This window comes from Panthera pardus, unplaced genomic scaffold (assembly GCF_024362965.1).
Source record: "Panthera pardus isolate Hobbes unplaced genomic scaffold, ASM2436296v1 HiC_scaffold_22, whole genome shotgun sequence".
NCBI classification, from domain to species: domain Eukaryota; kingdom Metazoa; phylum Chordata; class Mammalia; order Carnivora; family Felidae; genus Panthera; species Panthera pardus.
The window spans coordinates 67,945,853-67,958,192 of NW_026526788.1; the positions used below are offsets into that span (position 1 = coordinate 67,945,853).

A 12,340-nucleotide genomic window follows, 5' to 3' on the forward strand; every position below is an offset into this window, starting at 1 on the left:
GCCTGAACTAAGCCTCGGTTGGGTGGTAGCTTTCCCAGGGTTTCCCACTGGGAAGGTACAGCGGTTGGGTTCAAATCCAAGTCCATCTGACCCAGGTCTGTATTCTGTTAGGTCACATTCTTTCCTTTCAGACACAAAGGGATTAATCCATCCACTGACTATGTGAAGTCACAGGAAGCAGTGTTACTGGGCACTGATTGGCTAAGTATCTCTCCTTTTTATGAGTGATTGGTGGGAAGCATTCCAATTCACCACGTCAGTCTGGGAGAAAAGGTGCTGGGGCTTCAAATCATGTTTTGTGTCTTACTATTCAGTGGCATGACTTTGTGTCATTAGGGTATAGGGGTAATTATGATCTGTTTTGATGCCCAGTGTGGCAATTTCATAACCCTAATCAGTTGGAAACAGCAAAGATTTGAGAAATGATTTTTTGCTCATTTTTCATAGTCAAGGAAAATGTGGCAGGTGCCTGGTGCAGAGTCCCGCTCAATACAGGGAGAGTAAGAACCAGGCTGAGTCTGGCCTGTTTAGGTTGTTCCAATACTCTGTTTATGATGTCAGAGGTACTGCTCCACTGAAGGGGGCAGATAACTCATAATATTCTTACTCGATTGTGGCAGGCTTGGAAAGAAAATCATGTAGAATTGAAGAGAACAAGAGCCGTGTAAGGAAAGCAGTGTGCTTGGTGACAGGAACTTGGAATGAGGTACTCATTCTTTTCTTCATTTCCTCTTTCGTTTATTTATTTAACAAATATTGACTGGAAAAAAATGATCCTGTGACCAAGTTTAATGCCAGTTGTGTCATTTATGTTGAGTCTCTCTTTCCTCATCTGATAAATGAGAGTTATCAAAATTCATCTAATAATTTAAACATGGAAAACCTTTTTTGTGGGAGAGAGAGAGAGAGAGAGAGAGAGAGAGAGATTGAGAATGAGCAGGGGACGAGCAGAGAGAGGGAGAGAGAGACTCCCAAGCAGGCTCTGCACCTAGTGCCCAGGGTCCAATGCAGGGCTCAATCCCATGACCCTGAGAACATGACCTGAGCTGAAATCAAGAGTAGGGTACTCAACTGACTGAGCCACCCAGGCCCCTAAACATGGAAGACCTTGGATCTCATTAGTGATCATAGAAATGCAATTGTACACACCACTGAATAGCCATTTTCATTTTTGCTTGTTAAAACACCGCAAACACATAAAAGATAATGTCTAATGCTAATGTGGATGTGATAAAAAAGGCAGTCTCAGATAATGGTATAAATTTTTGGAAAGGAATATAGTGGGTTAGTAAGAGCTATTAAGAGATTTCCTTTCTTGACACAGTGATTTTGTTTCTGAGAATCAATTGTAAGCATGTTCTAAGAGTGAATATATGTACGGAAGATGTTTGGTGAAATTTTTAATATTGAGTGAAACATTGAAACAACCTAACCGCTAAATCAAATGGATAATAGTTAAATGAATTATGGTTGTCTACCCAGTGAAATGTTATGCAGCCAATAAAAAAGCTGTCATGAAGTTTCTATAGTAACATGGAAAATATTTGATATAATGTTAGTTGAAAAAAGGAAAACATTCAGGGGAGAATGGGTGATGGACATTGAGGAGGGCGCTTGTTGGGATGAGCACTGGGTGTCATTGTATGTAAGCGAAGAATCACAGGAACCCACCCCCAAAACCAAGAGACACTGTATATACTGTACGTTAGTTGACTTGACAGTAAACTATATTAAAAAAAGAAAACAGGGAAATATTCATAAAAATCATTTTTAAGTAATAAAGACAATAATATTATACAGGTAAGGAGAGAGCTTCATAGAAGAAAATAACCGAATGTTCCAACATGTTGTGTTAGGGTGGATTAATGCGTTGTTTATGTCCTATTTTCTGAAGTTTTTGAAATATGTTTATGTTACTGTTTTCCTTGGAGGCAGACTGGTGTAAAGAACCTGGCCGTGGTGTCAGACAGAGAAGATTTGAATCCCGTTGTTGTCACTTATAAGCAGTATGATTCCCTGGGTTTTCTTCTGTGTTAAATGGAAGTGATAATTGGATATGTTTCGTAAGGCGATTGTGAAGGCTAGATAGGATAATGGAAGTAAGTGCTCATACAGTGCATTGGGTTTAATTTGTTAGTGAATACTAGTTGTTATTTTATGAGAAATCTTAATATATTTCTAGACACCGACTTAAAAGAAACAGAAAGAAAGGCAAATGGAATGATCTGTAAGGTTCTTTATTGCTCTAAGTTTTCATACTTCTCATTTGAAACACAAAGTTTAAGTAGGTTTCTCGTGACAGAAATATATTTGTAGATTAAGATGGGGCCTGAATGTTGTGCCAAAATTGTAGAGTTTTGAAAATATGATTTCCTTGGGGAATAAAATGGGATTATTTCTGTCTATTTATAATCTGAACTGGTCCTTTCTTGGGGATGTGAGGGAACATGCAAAGTTTTATATTTAAGAAATTTGGGAAACTGGTTGGTTAGGCATTGGTCAATACCATCACTTTTGTCTAATAGCTGCCTTTTGTTCTCTATAAAAATAAAGAGATGGGGTCATTTACTCACTTAGGAGCAATGGGAAAATTTGTTCGATGTTATATGTTTAGAGCAGTCCTAAATCTTGCGTTTCCTGAAGCTTTTGATGTGTGGAGGATTTGAATGGTCATTCTCTGGATTCAAGAAAATTTATAATATCTCTTATATATCCAGCAACAGATGTATAAAAGTTTCCGGGGAGGGAAATGGTTCTTTCAAAATGACTTTTGGATGATACATGTGTAAGCAAATAAGACAGATATCGATTAAATGTCCTTCCAACACAAAACAAATTGACCAGACGTGCAAAGGTTTTTGCCAAACCCCAGCATTTGATATCCCCCAGAGACATTTGGTTGCTGATTTCTGGCTAAGGCTTGAAAGGTGGAAATTTTGCTTGGAAATGGTTTAGTAGAGCAAGAAGTAAGGCAGAAAGGCCAAGTGTCAGCGCTGAGGCACGAAGAAGCTTCCAATCCTTTTCTTCGTATCTGTGTAGACAATATGCAAAGAAAAAAAAAGAAAGAAAACAAAAAGGTGAACTTGGAAAAATTCCAAGTCATATGTGCTGATTTCCCTCAATTCTGGGGAAACTACATGAATGCTTGAAGATCTAAATGCTTTAAGACCAAAGGCAGGGACCATTCAGATTGTTCAGAGGAACTTGAGAGGGAGCCCTGACCTCCTGTAAATGGAATGATTCCAACAATGAATTTCATGGGGTTTATATAATGAGCATCCATCTCTGTCTGAAACATTGTGTCATTTTTGTTTGATTGTATGAACCATGGGTGTCCCCTATAAGAGATGTTTCAGTTCACCTGAGAGTGATACTTTTTTCAAACTCTTTTGCTTACTTGTATTAAGTTGAAGAATTCCTACACACTGGTGGCCGCTCCCTTGTATTACACTGCTGGGGTTCCTATGAGCTGTGCCAAATGTTTGAGCGTCCTGTCCAAGCATTCATGGGCCTTAGTGACCAAACCCCAGGCTTGACCACAGAATGGTTGGAGAAAGGGAACTGCTTCTCAAAGGTGGTGGTGATGATTGGGCATGCCGCCATAAGATTGGTCTTGGCTGGAACTGAAATAGCACTTGATTTTGGAAGGAGTATTTGTGAATCTTTGAAGCCTGGGTAATTTAGGGGGAACGTGTTGTAAGTGTGAGGCTCAATATCACCTGATTGGATAAATATTCATTATTACCTTTAAGTTGTATTTATTTTTAGCCACATTGTTGAAGCCTCTGTTGGCCAGCAGCAGCCAGCTTGGTAACAGATGGCCTAAGAACTTCAGGAGTGACTCCTGAGATATCTGCTGTAATCTGTTTTAGCTTGACCAGTGGTGGCACTTTGAGGGTTGGGAATCCAAGTATACAAGGTATTTTTTTCTACTATTCTTGGACAAAGGCCATGTCAAAATTCTCTGGAGACAAAGCCAGCTCTTACACGGTCTCCAACAGAGTTGTCAGTTCATACAACCCAATAGCATTTGGAGAACATGGTAGTGTTAATCCTGATGGACTCTTCTTAAAGCATCTTGGGTCAGGTGTCCCTGGTATTGTGTTGATCATGAGGTCCTTGATTCCTAGTTCTGATGTTGGGTCAAACCTCCCTGATACCTATTAATTTGGAGGATATAAACATTTTGTTCTCACGAATTGGCTGCTGAGTAATTGCCAACTTGTATCTTTCCCAGTCTCTGGTAAACATATTCATTGGTTGACCCAATCTGAGCATGATTGAGAAATAGATGGTTTCCCTCCAATGATAGGAAAACTGTCCTCATACTAAACTAGTGTACTGATCTTCGATGAAGCGGAGGGAAACCCCTTGCCTTGGTATGAATTAGTAGTGCTGGCCACCCAAACGACCATGCTGTGCTGAGTTCTTTCCAGCTTGATCTTACCAGATCACATGGTTACAGTACAAGGTGAGCAGACACTGAAACAGAGGAGAGCACAGTGCACAGAGAAAACTCTTCTCTCATTCCAAAGACAACTTTCTTGGGCCAGGCTAATGCTTTTTTTTTTTTTTTCATTATTTATCTTGGCAAAGCCTGAATAGTTCTGTGATGAGGGACCCAAAACCTAGAACAAGAATCAAGGAAACTTTCTCTTATCTCCACTGTTATTTTTCAGCGGGGCTTTAATGTCCGTGATAGGATGATATGCTTGCGCTGAGTTCTGATGCAGGAAGCAGACTGCACCAAGGATTTGCAGATAGATCAAAGAGGGGGAGATGAATGAATGTTGCCCAGGGAACAAATTTTCAAAAAGAAGACTCCTTAAGAATTTCTCCTTGTTGTCTTCATGTTAATGATGAAGAAGCTTCCCAGAGAAAGATGATTTAGAGCTTTTTTTCCCTCAATATAATAGAGCAGGACATGATTTGGTGGTTGTGGGGTAGGTATATGTAGCCAAGCTACTTGCCAAACCTCTATATCCAATGTTCTCTTCTATTTCACCCTCCCCTCCCTTCACTGATCTGTTTTCCAGTTTGTAAATTGAATAGCAAACAATCCAAAAGGGCAGAGGGTTGTGAGAGGCACAAGCCCTCATATGACACCTAAATTACTGATCAGAAATGACATTTCAAGAGCAGTGTAATCCTTCGTAAAGCTGGCTTCAAAGGTCAAAGCTAAAACACATTGTACACTAGCCACGTTACATCGGGCCATCATATCTCACGATTGAGCACAATTCATATGCAGTCTTCTCCAAATATTTGATGACTAGAATGTCTGATTTTATCATACTCATAAAATACAATATAGTGCTTAGGATGTCTAGGAACTAGAGAGGCTGACTTGGAGTCCTGGCTTCATCGCTTACCAGCGGTGTGATCTGGGCTGCGTTACCTCATTTTACTGTCTGTAAGACGAAGGCAATCTTTCTAACCTCATGTGCAATAGGCACTGTTGTGGGGAAGTTCTTTGATAGTGTGCTGAGCACTTAGTGTGCTAAACATAGAGTCAATGTTAATTTATGTTATACAATACAAAATAATTACTGAACATCTACTGTATAGAAGACCTTGTGTCAGGCACAAAACTGACCTCTGAGGTGTCAAAGTCTGTCTTGAAAAAAAAAAGTAAGACTTTTGTTGTCAACTGTTGACCTTCTCAGCTAGTAAAACAGAACACCAGATAAAAGTCCTTTAATATTTATAACAAATTCAAGCTACGTGTGTGAAGGAAGAGAGTTCTATGTGAGCAATTTATCCAACATCTGTGGAAGTTTTGAGTTCCTTGACTATTCCTTGGATGCCCTTCTACATGACTAATTTTGGTATCAAAATTACTGTTTATTTTTGGTAGCGTGAAGTTCCACACCTAACTTCCATCCAAAGGTACATCTGTCTCTCTCTTCTTTGTGTCCGTCTGTTCTTTTCTTAGTAATGCTTGCATTAAGATGATGCTTTTTGCCAAATTGGATTTGTAATAGATGATGCAGTGAGAGATGGGGCACAAAACAAAATTAGGCTCATTTTTGGTGCATTCAAGTGCTAGCTGCTGCCCCTAATGGTAAATTATAAAAATGATCATGGTACCCTGAAGAGTTGATGGATTTCTTTCCTCAAATTGCTAGATAGTTACATGAGTGAGGGTGATTTTCCTAGTGTTAAAACTGCTTCCTGGGGGTAATTTTAGGCACCTTGGGTAGCTGCATTAACTACTTTTGGCCACTAGACAGCCATTGCTAAGTGGGCACTTAAGTGTTCGCGTGACTCTTAAGTGGTGCCCCAGTAAGAATAATTAACAAAGGTCTTTATGGTGATGAAGGCCTAGCAAGCTCTACTGGAAGAAATGTTCTATATAATTCCCTTCAAAATGAATCTTTCCAAAAGATGAAACTCGCAAGTAAGGAATGGCTTGATATAGCTGCTTATCTTTATAACCCCCTGCTAGAAAATCAGGCTTTATGGATTTCAGTGACATTTCATGAGCATTATCATTTTGGCTATTCACAGCAATAGTGTTAAATAGGGAAAGGGGTTAGGATGTTGCTTCACAAGAAGAAGGCCGCAGGACTTTATAGAAAAAGTGGCAAAATTAGAATCAAGAAGACCTGAGGTCTGGTGGGGTTTGGCATGCGGCCTTAAGCAGTTCATTGTACAACAAGGAGATTAGATGGAGAGGATGGAGATTAGATTAGATCAAGGATGGAGATTAGATTAGATCAAGGATGGAGATTAGATTAGATCAAGGATGGCACATTCTTGGCTAGTATGCTACCTGCATTTCAACTTGCACCCTTAGACACTGCCAATCTGTCAGGGCATACTTTTGGGCTGAGGTCTCAGGTTGTCTTCACCTTTTTCCACAGGTCAACCACAATATTGATCTTTCTTCTAGGCAAGGGAAATGGGCCCAAGGAGGGTTATGTGAGATGCTGAAATGAGACACAAAATGAAGTTGTTCATGTTTAGGTAATTATGGGTTGAATTTTCCTACCTTTCCAACTCAATCCCAATATTGTATCAACAATATTCCATTGTACCCACAGAGGTAGAATGAGTAATGGTCAAGAGGGTGGATTCTGTGTTCAGATCCCAGCTTCACACTTTATTTGTTGGGTCACTTAACCTCTCTGTGCCTCTGTTCCAACTTCATTGGATGGTTGTGAGGTGTAGTGAAGGTAAAGCGTATAGAAAATTTAACACAGTGACTACAGTAGCCAAGTGCTTAGCAAATGCTAGCAAAATTAAGATACAGCCCTCATTTGCTGGTGGAATAGTTAAGAGTTAATGAATAAAACAGTAGTTCAGATAATTTCAATCCCTTTCAAAGAGTCCTGGCACTACAAGTAGCCTGACCCTTGATAAAATTCAACACCTGTTCAGGATTAAGGAAAAAGCTTGTAGCAAATTAGAAGTAGAAAGAAAGTTCATTCATCTGTTAAAAGATATGTACAAAGTATCTATAGCCAGCTCTACACTCAGTAGTGAAATATGAAAGTATCTCTCCTGGAGGTCAGGAACAAGAAAAAGGTGTCCACCATCACCATATCTCTTGACGTGGCACGGGAGGTTCCTGGCAATGATATGAAGCAGGAAAGATAGAGACACAGAGATTAGAAAGTCAGAAGAAATATTGCCATTACTTACCTATGATATGGTTGTGCACATTCCAAGAATTCAAAACGACATACACACTGCCGTCATTAACAAGTGGATTTGTCAGGGCTGCTGGATTCAAGTTCAAGAACAAAAGTGAATATACATGTGTGTGTGTATCTATCTATCTATCTATCTATCTATCTATCTATCTATCTATATCGTCTCCAAATAATTAGAAAATGAGCTTTCATTAGTGGCTATTAACTGACAGGATCCTTGGAAATACTTTTGTTTTATTTATTTTTAGAAAGCAAAATTTTGATGTAGCCTTATTTGCATATTGCCCTCCCCCAAATCCTGCGTCTTAGTCACATCCAAGGACAGCATCTGTAGATTTTCATCCCACCCTGAAACATAAAATGGTAAAAATTGGAAGCTACAAGGAGAATGACTTGTATTTTGGGAGCCTCTGTGTGGCCTTCGTCCTTGATGATCTCCCCCACTGTTCTCAAGTAGTTCTTTCTGCTTTTTCTCTCAGCTTGAGATGGAGACCAAGAGACAAAGCAGGAGAACTCCTTCCCTCTTACAGTTCTACAAATTCTGACCCTAATGTCTTACCTGTGAAAAAGGGCCCATACTTATACACCCAGCCAAATAACTGGTCAAATAAGACCACTTGTGAGCTATCATTATGGACCTCATTTGGGAGACATCCTAAGACCACCTCCCAGCGAGGTGGAGCATTTTCATTTCATAGGCACAGACTTTACTTCTTCCGTAGAAAGACAAAGACCCAGACATGAAATCAGTTGATAAGACCTGGGCCTCCTTCTCTCCTCACAGCTAGCCAGACCCTATGGGCTTTGGATGGATGTTCCCTGATGTCCAACACCAGCATATCAGACATACATTTGAAATTACAGAGAAGCCACCTGACCCCTAGGGGAAGGCTAAACTTTTCTAAGACAAAGGGTTACTTACATTGGGGCTCCATTCCTAGGTAAGAAAATGCAGTGGAACCCAGGGAAGGCTGTGTTGCTGAATCCTGGAGCCCGCCAAAGAATGTTCTCCAGAGAAGCTTGACTCTAGACTACTTGTGCTTCACTGGGGAGCTCAGAGGAGCCCCCTGTTTCTGACAAGTTATTTCCAATCAGAGATATTCTTGGATTCCGGTCCTTCTTTATAAAGCATCACTAAGCTGACTCTGAACAAAACATGCCATGGATAAGGCAATGAGAATGATTACAGAGAAGCAGCATTTTTGGATTTTTTTTTTTGTTTTTATTTTTTCCTTTTTTTTTTTTTTTTTAAGCAAGAGCCACACTGTGCTCACTGAAGGGTGGAGTATTTCCACAGAGACCTATTTGCCTGCTGTTTCATGTAATGAGAAGTGAAATTCCTGACATATTTTATCCCAGAACTTGTGCCGTTTTTATTCATTTACCAGCTGGCCTCTTTTTTCATAACTCTAAGTCGATTTATTTTACCATGGGTGGAGTTCTACTGTAGTTGATGCCTCCTATGGAACACCCCTGATTTGAGAATCTAGTTTTTTGGTTTAGAGATATACCTTGAGATTTCTGATGACATCATCCCGTCTATCCTTCTACCCTTGCAGTTCTACCATCTATCCTTGCAGTTACCAAACGAGAATTTATCCAACACATATTTGTTGCGAAAGAGCTATGCGCGAGGCATTGGTGTGGTAGCTGAGGGTGCAGCAGCAAACCAAACACAAAACCAAAGCAAAATCATTTCCCTTCTGTTGTGGTTATTTGTGGAAGGAGGACTTTTGACTTTCAAGTCAAAATTTGGTTATTGAGACTGATAATGCCATATGTGAATCAAGAGGTTATGAAAATTTCATTATTCACATAAAGAGACTTTCTGGGAACAGCAGGAAAGCTCTCAAGTAGGTCCAAAAGTGGGTTCTCCTTTAGAGAACCAGGAAAGGAGACTGGCTGGGGTTTCTTATGGTGGTTTGGGGATGGGGAAGAGATAAGGACCTCCATGCGTGGGCAGGGGCTTGGGTGATTTGAACCTCCTATCAGGGCCAAAGTAGGGAGCACCCATCTTTCTTATCAGCTTTCCCAGGTATAGGGCATGTGGGGCAGAAGGGGAAGATAAAGCGGTGAGACTTAAAAGCTATCAGCAGTCAAACATCAAAAAATGGAGTAAGGATCTAGCTTATATTCTTAATTTTTTTTATTGTAGTACAACACACACAATAAGTGCACAAATATTAAGCATATAGCTTGCAAGATTTTAAATACAAATAGACCTGTGTAGCCATAATCCAGAAGAGACATAGTATGTTAGCATTATCTATGTTAGCATGCAGATGATTCCCTCACGCCCCTTTCTAGTCCTACCTCTCTCCCAAGGAGTAACCACTATTCTGACTTCTGTCATCAATAATTAGTTTTTCCCACTCTTGCAATTTTTATAAATGAAATCATAGTATGTATAAATGCAGTGATGTTTTGATCTTAAGTCAGGTGACCATATATATGTGGATCTGGTTCTGGACTTTCTATTCTGTTCTGTCCTTGCACCAATATGACACTGTCCTAATTTCCGTAGCTTTATAATAGTATGGAATACTTGGGAATGGAAGTCTTCCGACTTTGCTCTATTTCAAGATTGTTTTCTTGGGGCACCTGTGTGGCTCAGTCGGTTGGGTGTCTGACTTCAGCTCAGGTCATGATCTCGCGGTTCGTCATGGTCTTGCAGTTTGTAGATTTGAGCCCTGCCTTGGGCTCTGTGCTAACAGCTCAGAGCCTGGAGCCTGCTTGGGATTCTGTGTCTCCCTCTCTCTCTGCCCCTCCCTACTTGCACTCTGTCTCTCTCTCAAAATATACATGCACATGTATATTCACTTTTGTTCTTGACCTTGGATCCAGCAGCCCTGACAAACCCACTTGTTAATGACAGCAGTGTGTATGTCGTTTTGAATTCTTGGAATGTGCACAACCATATCATAGGTAAGTAATGGCAATATTTCTTCTGACTTTCTAATCTCTGTGTCTCTATCTTTCCTGCTTCATATCATTGCCAGGAACCTCCCGTGCCACGTCAAGAGATATGGTGATGGTGGACACCTTTTTCTTGTTCCTGACCTCCAGGAGACATACTTTCATATTTCACTACTGAGTGTAGAGCTGGCTATAGATATTTTGTACATATCTTTTAACAGATGAATGAAATTTCTTTCTACTTCTAATTTGCTACAAGCTTTTTCCTTAATCCTGAACAGGTGTTAAATTTTATCAAGGGCCATTTCTTCCTCCGTTGAGAAGGTCATATAGCTGTCTCTTTTATTATGTGAATGTGGTTGTTTATGTTGGTTGATTTTCAAGTATTAAAATAACCTTGCGTTCCTGTGATGAGCCCACTTGATCATGACGTATTTGTAGGGGATCAGAAGACTGCATCCCCAAATGTGCCACACTGCAGAAGGATCATTTTGGGCTGAAGGCAGCTGAGAAAAAGCAAACACAGAGTGAGTCCCCTGTTCTCCCCTCTATCTGCCTGAAAAGTGGGGTATCAATTACCCTGGTGAAGGTTCCCCTCCTGACTCTACCTTTCCTGTGCCAGGAAGGGAAGAAAAGCTTATCACCTAAAGTGAGTCGGCACCAAGAAAAGTCTACATAAGAAATCTTACTAAATAACTCTTCTCTACCATTACTGTACCCCATAAGTTTATCCTCCCACAAGTTACCACCCCTAAAAAGGCCAGAAGCTTCTTTCCTTTGACTTGTTATCTCTATAAATTTATCTTTTCTTAGAATGATCTAAAAGCCTCCAAGGCTAGGGGGTTTTCTTTTCTTTCTCTGAAGGACTTCTACCCCATTTATTGACATATAAAACATTTAACAACATTTAAAAAAAGTTTGTATGCTTTTCTCTTGTTAATCTGGGTTTTTTTTGTTTTTGTTTTTGTTTTGTTTTTGTTTTTTTTTTGGTCAGAAAATTCCCCTCCTACATATTATAGTTTTGTACATTGCTGGAGTCAATTTGTTTACATTTTTGTTTAGAATTTCTATGCCTGTGTTTATAAGAGATATTTGCCTATAATGTTCCTTTCTTGTAGTGTCTTTTTCAGGTTATCAGGGTTTTTCTGGCCTCAGAAAACAAATTGCGAAGAGTTTCTCTATTAAAAAAAAATTGTATTTGATTATTAGGATTTCTTTCTTAAATGTTTGGATTTACATTCTTTATTACCCCCAAACCCTGTGAGTTTCCATGTCGTAAGAGTTTCCTGGCTTAATCCTATCTACAGCTCATCACCCAGGGTTGCTTTCTCATTGCTGATAAGAGTCTTGAATATACTCGCTCTGGGACTGGTTGTCAAGTCCTGCTCCTGACCCTTAAAATGAGAATGTGTTTACATTTTGGTAAATACCATTATTAATGTTGAAAGAATGATCAGCGAACATTTTATTTTGCGTCTACTGTAACCTTATGATACAACTTGAAATAAAAATCTGGGAGACTAGGACATTCATTTATAAGTCTTCATTGTAGGAAAATGTCAATGTTATGAGCATTGCAAAAGATCTCTAAGTCAATATATTAGGATAAAGTTCTATGGTGGATGTGGAAAGGAAAAAGGATTTCAAGGAAATAAATCAATGGTATAAAATTTCTGCCTATTGGGGTGCCTGGGTGGTTCAGTCAGTTAAGCGTGTGACTTCGGCTCAGGTCATGATCTCGCGGTCTGTGAGTTCGGGCCCCGTGT

The 12,340-nt window shown here is 39.7% G+C and overlaps 1 long non-coding RNA gene across 3 annotated transcripts in view; it reads left to right on the plus strand.

The window, feature by feature from the left end:
- Positions 1-606: 606 nt before the first annotated feature.
- The window catches only part of LOC109272901 (uncharacterized), a 73,687-nt gene continuing 61,953 nt past the window's right edge, over positions 607-12,340 (plus strand). For all 3 annotated transcript variants that reach the window (XR_002082656.2, XR_008424924.1, XR_002082657.2), the window contains exons 1-2: positions 607-706; positions 1,936-2,099. This is a non-coding gene — a long non-coding RNA (uncharacterized LOC109272901). The remainder of the gene's footprint in view (positions 707-1,935; positions 2,100-12,340) is intronic.